The sequence below is a fragment of the Plectropomus leopardus genome, chromosome 1, assembly GCF_026936395.1.
Source record: "Plectropomus leopardus strain MGB_pleo_1.0 chromosome 1, ASM2693639v1, whole genome shotgun sequence".
NCBI lineage: Eukaryota > Metazoa > Chordata > Actinopteri > Perciformes > Serranidae > Plectropomus > Plectropomus leopardus.
In genome coordinates, this window is record NC_142176.1 from 14206792 (window position 1) to 14215611 (window position 8820).

An 8820-nucleotide genomic window follows, 5' to 3' on the forward strand; every position below is an offset into this window, starting at 1 on the left:
GATGCCAAGTGCTTGCACACCTCACCTCAGATGATAAATCTGGGTCACAAAAAAATTCCCAGGTCCCATAAACACTTGAAAAAAATGATTAAGCCATGACCTTTGGCCATCAAGGGAAGGGACAACTATGTATCCATGTCAATCTTTTAGACACATACACAGATGATGGTGCAGAGAGAGAGAGAGAGAGAGAGCATTGATTTTGGTTATTAACAGGATAAACTGATAAACAAAATTTTCAGCCTGTTGCGTTTAAATGGAGGGACTCTGAATCGCTTGTTTGTGAGCAGAAGTTGGTTTTCTTATGAGCTAAAATAAAATGGTCATGTAAACAAATGAATGGGAAGACACTAAGAAAATGAGAAGCACCCCCCTTATGGTGTTCTATAACTGTAGTGACCCATTTTGGTCCATTGTTGTATCAGCGAGTAGCATAAACATGTGAACAGACACAGTCCTTTTGCAGTTGTAAACATACAAACATGTAGAGACATAACACATAGATGAAAATCAGCTTCACTTAAACTGCTCATTTTAAAAAATATAGTTATTTTAAGGTGAACATCTATGAAAAACAAAAACAACACTCTTGCTTCCTTTCACAAGGTCCATTTACTAAAGCAATGTCCAGACTGGCTTTCTCAACATGACAGTATGGTCACAGAGATGGATAATGTATAGAGAAATTCCTCTACTGACTTTGAATTCTATTATCTGATCATCTCTAGGGAGTACTCTAGTATTTTATTATGTCAACCTACACTTTGAAAGCACTTGATTCTGTGAAGCAAGTCAATTTCAGTTCAGAGTTTATGGTAAGACAATGGATAAAGCTAAAGTTGTCATAAGCACAAGAAAGCAGTAATTCTTTTTAAAAGCAAAGGTAATCCAATAGAAGCCCAGGTGGGCTAAGAGGCCATCTTTGCAGTAGAGCCTCTCTGCTTTGGGCTGATAGAGAGACAGAGAGACAAGGATTACTGCCATCCAAACACCTGGCCACTCATTGTGGGATGAGAAGCTATAAATCAACTGAGGTCCCCATTTTCGCGGCTCTCTTGTTTTCATCCCTGTCATATACACCCATTCAGCTGAGATTGGTGTATTGAGTTTGCACTTGTATTGAACCTGTTAAGTATGGACTGGGACTGTGTGTGAAGTGTGTGTTTGTTCCATTTTCTTCTCTTGTTGATGTACTACATGCTCAGAATTGTGGCAGATAATAAAAATTTAAGTTTTATCTTTACCAAAAAATAAATAAATAAATAAATATTTCCAGAACTGTATTTGTGGACCTTAGTACTCCCCAAAGAGGAAAGTAATTTGTTTAAAAAAAAAAAAAAGTTAAACAATAAAAAAATGAAAATGAGCTATAAATTGATGATAAACACTTATCGTTACTGACATATTGTCTTCATTACACCTTTTCTATAGATAGGAGAAATATTCCCTCCCCTGCCCAGTTATTGTCAGTTAAGTGCCCCGGCTGAGCAGCTGCCTCATACCAAACTCCTCTGTGCGCCCACATTACACTGATGCTTTATCTGTCAGACCCACGTTTTAATACCCATGTTTATTGACTGTGACAATTTAGTATAGCACAAAAACTGTATGGATTTTTTTTTTATTTCTAGTCTATCAAATGTCCCAAGCCCCCTTAGATGAATGTTTTGTTTTGTTTTGTTTTGAGGTGTTTCTTGTTTTTACCTATATTTACATTTTATTTTGAAAATAGACTGTATGCATTTAACGTGTAAATTGAAAAGCTGTCTCCATGCGTCTAAAACTGACCCTGGAGGGGTACCTAGAGCATCACAGTTGGGTGTGCAGGACCACTGACCAGGCATTGGTATTTTACAAACTAAAGCTGAAAATTTGTTGCTCAGGGGGGGTCTGTTCAGAGAGTGGAGGACCAGATTCAGAAAGATTCAAAAGTGGGTGTCATGGTGGTTTTGTCACATCATATCTAGGCTGTCTTCATAAACTGTTCTTTATTGGTTTTTATACAAAAAAGTAATACAACCACATTTGTACATGTGTATTAGTGTGTTTTTTTAAAAGGCTGCAATCACATGATCAATGCGCTGACTGGAGTAAACAAGGAAGTAGTCCTGAGTGGTCTTGTAAGATGGTTAGTTGGGATGGTGGAGGGGTCACAAAAATCCAGACTTTCCTCTGGACTTTCCTCTTTTCTAAATCTAACCACAATTACTTCTGTTGCCTAAACCAAGCCACGAAGGCTTCCACTGTACTTCATGGGGCACTAATTTGTATGATGTCATATGAGCTGTTGTTCATATGACACCATTTTATGAGAATACGTTGTCATATCATAAGTCTTACTAAATACATTTGAAAATTATTATAATATATAATTATAATTATATATAATATTATAAATATATTATAGCCCACCTGGGCTTTTATTGGATTACCTTTGCTTTTAAAAAGAATTACTGCTTTCTTGTGCTTGTGACAACTTTAGCTTTAACAATTTATTGTACAAATCAAGTTGATATGTAGCATATACATAGCTACATATATGTATATGTGAATTATAATTATTTTACTTCAGATTTTATATATAGCTGAAGTAGTTTCTTTCGACTCACTCAAGACACACACATATGTGTATGTTTCCTACTTTGCACTATATGATCAAACTAATGTCTGGCAGCAACATGAAGGTTGATTGTTTTTCAGACCATCTGTGCAGAATTTTCCTGGATATGTGCTCAAAAGCATTTGTGGCATTTCTGATTCAACCAGCATGAAATGTTTACACGCCTGGTAGCTCAGTGGATAGAGCGGGTGTCCCATGTATAGAGGCTGTGTCCTCGCTGCAGTGGCCGCGGGTTCGATTTCGGCCTTGGCCCTTTGCTTCATGTCACCCCCTCTCTCTCTCCCCCCTTCATGCTTTCTCTGTCCTATCAATTAAAGGCGTAAAAGGCCCATAAAAATAATCTTTAAAAATAAATAAATAAATAAAAGCGCCTTAGATTCTTGTATTTAGCCCAGATCCTGGTCTTAATTAATACTAGAGTTGTGTTTAATAGACACACTCTTTAACACTGATTATGTACAAGTAGCCAACCCAACGTCTCTTCTCTGTGTAGGTGCTTGCTAGTCTCATTTCAAGAATCTGAATAGAGAAAAGGAGAAAACATAATGGATACAACATGGGACTGATGAGAAATAACCCAAGCCTTGTAGCCAGAGACTCTGAAGGACTGACTCATTCTAATGGGAAGTGCCCTTTAATGAGAATTGCTAGTGATTGTAGGTGGTAGTATTAAGAAAGGCAAAGGAGGATTGAAAAGTCAAGGGTCACATCCGCTTACCTCCTCGGGCTTTGTTCTCCAGTACCACAGTGGTATACAGTGTGCATGGCGCTGCTTGCATTATGCTCCGACATCAAAGAGGACACTCATTTTCTGTCTCTTTAGCAAAAGACCTGGAGATACAGAGATGCTGAAGAGGTGCATGATCATGTTTTTGTGAGGACCAGGGTGGGAATAAGAGGGGATGTTGCTATCGAGGGATAATGTGTGTTTTCCGTTGCTAAGGAACTGTCTGGTAGACCATCAGAATAGACAGAAGCAAGAGAGAGATCAGCTTTTTTTTTTTTTTAAAGAGACTTTTATGGTTTTTGCAAAGTCAAAGAAGATTCTTAAAACTATTTTCAAAAGAAGATTTAACTAAACACTAAAAAAGAAAGTGAGAATGTATTTCCGTTTACTCATAATTTACAATATGCAGTCTCATAAAAAATGAAATGTAGGAGATAATAGCAACATATGTAGTTTGAACATGACAACAATTATAGATTATTATTTCTATTATAAACAAAGATGAATAAAAATGTATTAGATCTGTTAACCCATTGAATCATGAACAAAATAAAATACTTCAAAATTAGAAAAGAAAACAGTAAAAATTACAAGACAATTACCCTATTTTTTTTAAGTAAAAAGAAAGTTAAAAAAAGAAACACACAAGGAAAATGACCCGTAAAAAGTAATTTAAAAGGATGAAAAAAAATCTGTATCATGATTTGAAATAAATATCTAAGTAAATAAGTAAATATGATCATTTTAAATGTAAGTTAGTTTCTGACTTTTTCTTCTCTCCCAAGACAATTTCCCAGGCTATTAAAAAATAATTATCTATATACAGTAATGTCTTGCAATTTGTGAAACATATTTTACCAAGTTTTGGATTGCCTTTTCCCCAATGTTTTTGAAAGAAATCACATACTGTATGCATGCCAATATTTTAGTGAAGAGAGTGTTTACCTGTGTTTACCTCATGTTTACCTTTTTTTCTAGTGGACTGGACCACCTTAAATTACAGGCAGAGTCTCCATAAATTACTGTTTACATCCCAAAATTGTTAGTAATGATCCAAAGATACAATGGAATTAGAATTATGAGCAGTCAGAAAGCGATAAGATCTTTCAAGAGAGAAATTTAAACTTATTTTAAGAATAGAAAATAATAGTTATATAATAAACATCATCTAGCGTGTGAACACACCTGATTATAATGTATCTGTCTCACAAATATTGTGTTTTTGCCAAAAAATAGACAAAATACAAAGGTATTACCAATACTTTCACATCAAACCATCTGCAGGACTGCATTTCTCATAAATATATCTTCTGTTGTAAAGTGGATGTTAGTGTTTTCATGCCCTCCTCACTCTGTCATGTGCATTTATTTTGAAGAGCAGGAAGGAAGAGTAATAAAAAAAAATCTATTTCAACCAGAGATAACCCAAAGTTGGAACTTTTTTGTTAGAAAAGAGGATCTGTTCGAAAATTGTTTCTGTTGGAAGCTAAACAGTTTGTGTTTTGTCCTTTAGAGGAACCTTGCTTCATGCTGTAAAATTGCTACTCTGCTTCTGTAACTTCTGTTGCTAACCTGAGCAGTGCTGCTGCAAGCATGATAAAAGGCTGTTACAATTCAAGAAGCTCACTGCCACAGAGGACATAGAAAAATCCCAGTAAGATTGTTTTCATAAAAAATAGTGATTAAAAATATTAGTCTCCTAAAGCTCAGAGCTATACCTCTGTATGTTGTTTATAAAGGACAGGTAAACCTTCAGGATTTGGGTTCATTCTTAAATGTAGGTCTTACAGCACTGAACCTCCTTGACTCTTTTTTCCTCCCTCCACTTTTCATTCTTCCCCTGTACAGCTGGCAGGGGCGTAGCACCAAATTCTGGGCCCCACACATAGGCAGTCTTTTAATTTATATTTATTATTTATTCTCAAAGTCAGTTTTCGTTCTTTCATTTTTGGAACCCCTTGGGGAAAGACATGACAGTGTATGTTGGCACTCGACAAGAACTTTATTTGTCTTCATACGAACAAGCATAAAACAAAACTGCGAACTCCCTGTGGTGCACAGAATACATTAATAAATAAATAAATAATTTAAAAAAGTTGTACATTTAGAAATTTTAATTTTAAATTTCAAATTTTATTGAAGTATTAAAAACAGATCAAATAAATAATTAAAAGCAGCATAAACAGTCACTCACTCAGCTTTAGCTGCGTAAAGAAAACAAATTATAGTGCATGGTTGCACTAAACCATTTTACATGTTTAAGGGATGAGTGAAGCCTCTGGTAGTGTAGACTATTTTTTAAATTGAAAGATTGGTCAGTCAGTCAGTCATTTTCTGTAACCGCTTGTCCTCGTAAGGGTCGCGGGGGGGCTGGAGCCAATCCCAGCTGTCATCGGGCGGAAGGCGGGGTATAGAAAGATTGGTCTTTCAGCCAATTTATACAGACAGTTTCTATTTAGTTATTGCACCGATCGCATAGAAATAAAGAATTGAAAAAAGAAAAGGTTATATTCGAGGTTTTTTGATGGCTTCTCTCCCATTTGGGCCTTCAGTAGTCATTCCACTTGTCCTCCCACTGTAATGCCCCTTGCCTGGAAGCTTGACTTTGTCTCCCGCCGTTCAATTTCAATTACAAGGGTCATTATCAATGGCTGTAGATCAAAATGCCTTGGTCCGCAATTAGATAGACCAAAAACCAATCAGACCAACTAAATCTGGGTGTTCACCCGGTTATCTTTGGGTCTGAATTAAGAAGCTGATGTGAAAGTCTCTTAAACCTGCTTTCTTTCAAATGGCTAGCAGGCGACAACTCCACTGGTTACAAAAGGGAGTCTGATTTTACTAAAAAGTCAAAGTGAAAATTATCTTACTTCTAACTTGATTTATTATCTCAGTTAACATTTTCGTAATGAGTTGAGGTCTCATTTGCTCGTTTCAAGTCTTCTTCAATACAGCATGATGTTCATTTTGTAAATTTTGGTCCCATTTAGAGTAGAACAGACAACAAAGCAGGGTATGCTTTTAGGCGTGGCTACGTTAAGACTGACGATGCTAGCATGGTGGTGTCCTGTGGTTCTATGTCAGATCCACCCTCTCGTTTAAATGCAGCCCTCTGGCTCCAAAAAACAAGATGGCAATGTCCAAAATGCCAAATCTGAGGCTTTAAAAGGATGGTTCACAAACCAGTGAGTGACGTTAAAATGGCTATGTCCACTTCTTTTATACAAACTGTGGTTTTCTTTGTGCCTGATCTCTTTGGCAATGAGCGGGGCCAGCTGGTGAATAATACTTTTTACCAAATCCTGTCTCAGGTGCAATAAACAAAAGTTCTAGAGGTGAAATTTGGCTTACAATTTGTAATATAATAACAATGTAAATCTTTGAGCTTGAGGAAAGGTATTAAGTATTTCCAAGGCAAAGGCTCAAGTCCAAGTTAAGTCAGAAGTCATTGGTGTTAAAGTGTCTAATGTTATCAAATGTATGACTCAAATCCAAGGGATATGACTCAAGTCCACACCTCTGCAGGTTATGAATAAAGTAAGCCAACTGAGAACTACAGTCTCTTATTTCACATTTTGAGAGTTTTTGTTCCCCAAATATCTGCTCTAACCTTCACTCTAAGAGGTTTTGTGGGGCTGTAACAATATGATGCCACTTATGCCTTTTATTCTGGAGAAGCAGGCATTAGAGGTGAACTCAACACTCAGCAACCAGTAAACTGTAACAGAGGATTATCTATGATAGGCAACAGGTGAAGTCAGTGATTAGACATTGTAAATTATTGTCTGGAACTTCTTGCTGGCGGCAATGTTCCTACTGGTGTGGGCAGGAGAGAGAGAGAGCAGGAAGGCATCTGAGCCAGTCGCAGCTGCAAGATCAGGACCATGGAGAGCGCCACAGTACAACGTCTTGACATGACGCTGCTGTGAACCAAACAGTGACAAAAGAATAATATTAATATAACATCAATTTAACAAATACATGAATACAAAAACAGAGTAAACCATACAATTTAATATACATGTCATTCTGTGAATGTGGTGGCTAATGCTGACTTTTTTAAATGCACTTGGAGCGACTTCAAAGGTGGTGGTTTTTCCTTTTCTGTCACATTTTTGATGCAGTTGCAAAAACATATTTGAAGGTTGTTTTTGAAGGTTGTTTTTGTTTCTAATCCAGCAAAACATAAGATTTACTCTCTGTGCTTCATGTTGCAGGCTGTATTGGAGGCTGAACCAAAAAGAAAGAGAACAGGCAGAAGCTTGTATAATTGATTTTCAACTGATACCACAACTTCTTGAAAATTTACATTAAATTAAAATGTATTTTTTTAATCTTAAACCATACTCTCAAGCATATAACTTAGATGATTAAAATAAGACAATTAAAATACAGCAAACGTGCGCTGAGAAAACTATTACAAATATTTAATTTATTTCATGGTCTACTGTTCCTTCCCTCTCCCTTTCTCTTGGTCTCCTACTGTCTCCACGTGTCCATAATAAGACCCCCCAAAATATCACATTGCGATTTCTTGCCTCCTTCTTCCTTGTGTCCTGGCAGAAGACTACAATTACATACAGTGTCCATAAATTACTATGTTTACTCATGCCCCAAGCATGGCCTTCACCACAGGTATTAGAGCACGGGGGTGGAAAAAATCGTAAACTTAAAGAGAGAGAAAAGGAACAAATGACAAATATATAATAAAATGTTCATCTGGTGACATTTTATGACTGACAACCATATTTTTATGATAATAATAGTCTCGCTGTCAACTGTATTAAAGAAATATGAATTCAGTAATGACAACTTCAAGCCAAATTCCTATGAATTACATATTCGACTTTATAATTTAGTAATTGGATTTTGGAGGGATATTTTGCTCCTAAATTATTATTAGATATATTTTTTTATGTATTTATTTATTTTCAACTGTTTAAGAACTCTAGCGGCAGAAGATCTCTGATAATTTCCCACATCTACTTAGTATGACTATTTTATATGCATTCAGTGTTATCTGTGGGCAATATATATTTACCTCATATCTTAAATGATATCAGGGGCAATGGTTTCTCCTTTTGCATACAAATGTAAACCAATTCTATTTGAAAATATAAAAAAAAAGGCACCTGTAGCAACATAAATATATAATTATGCATACAACAAATATAAATGTATATAATTGGAACAGAGTGTAAAGTACCAGAGTTGAAATCATATCAGTACCCTGACCACATAAATCAACTCTCAATCAGAAAATTAGTTTTGCAATGTGTACCTCAAAGCCTTTAGTTTTGACATAAAGTCATGTGCACTAATTAACAGGTACGTGGTTATAATTAAATATAGATGCTACAAAGCCAAAAACATCCCAGAGAGAGTGAGACAGCGTTTTAACAGTAACCCAGACCGATTAAATATTTACCTTGCTGACCTTAAGTATTTTGCCTCTGCTCTTACAGATACTCAA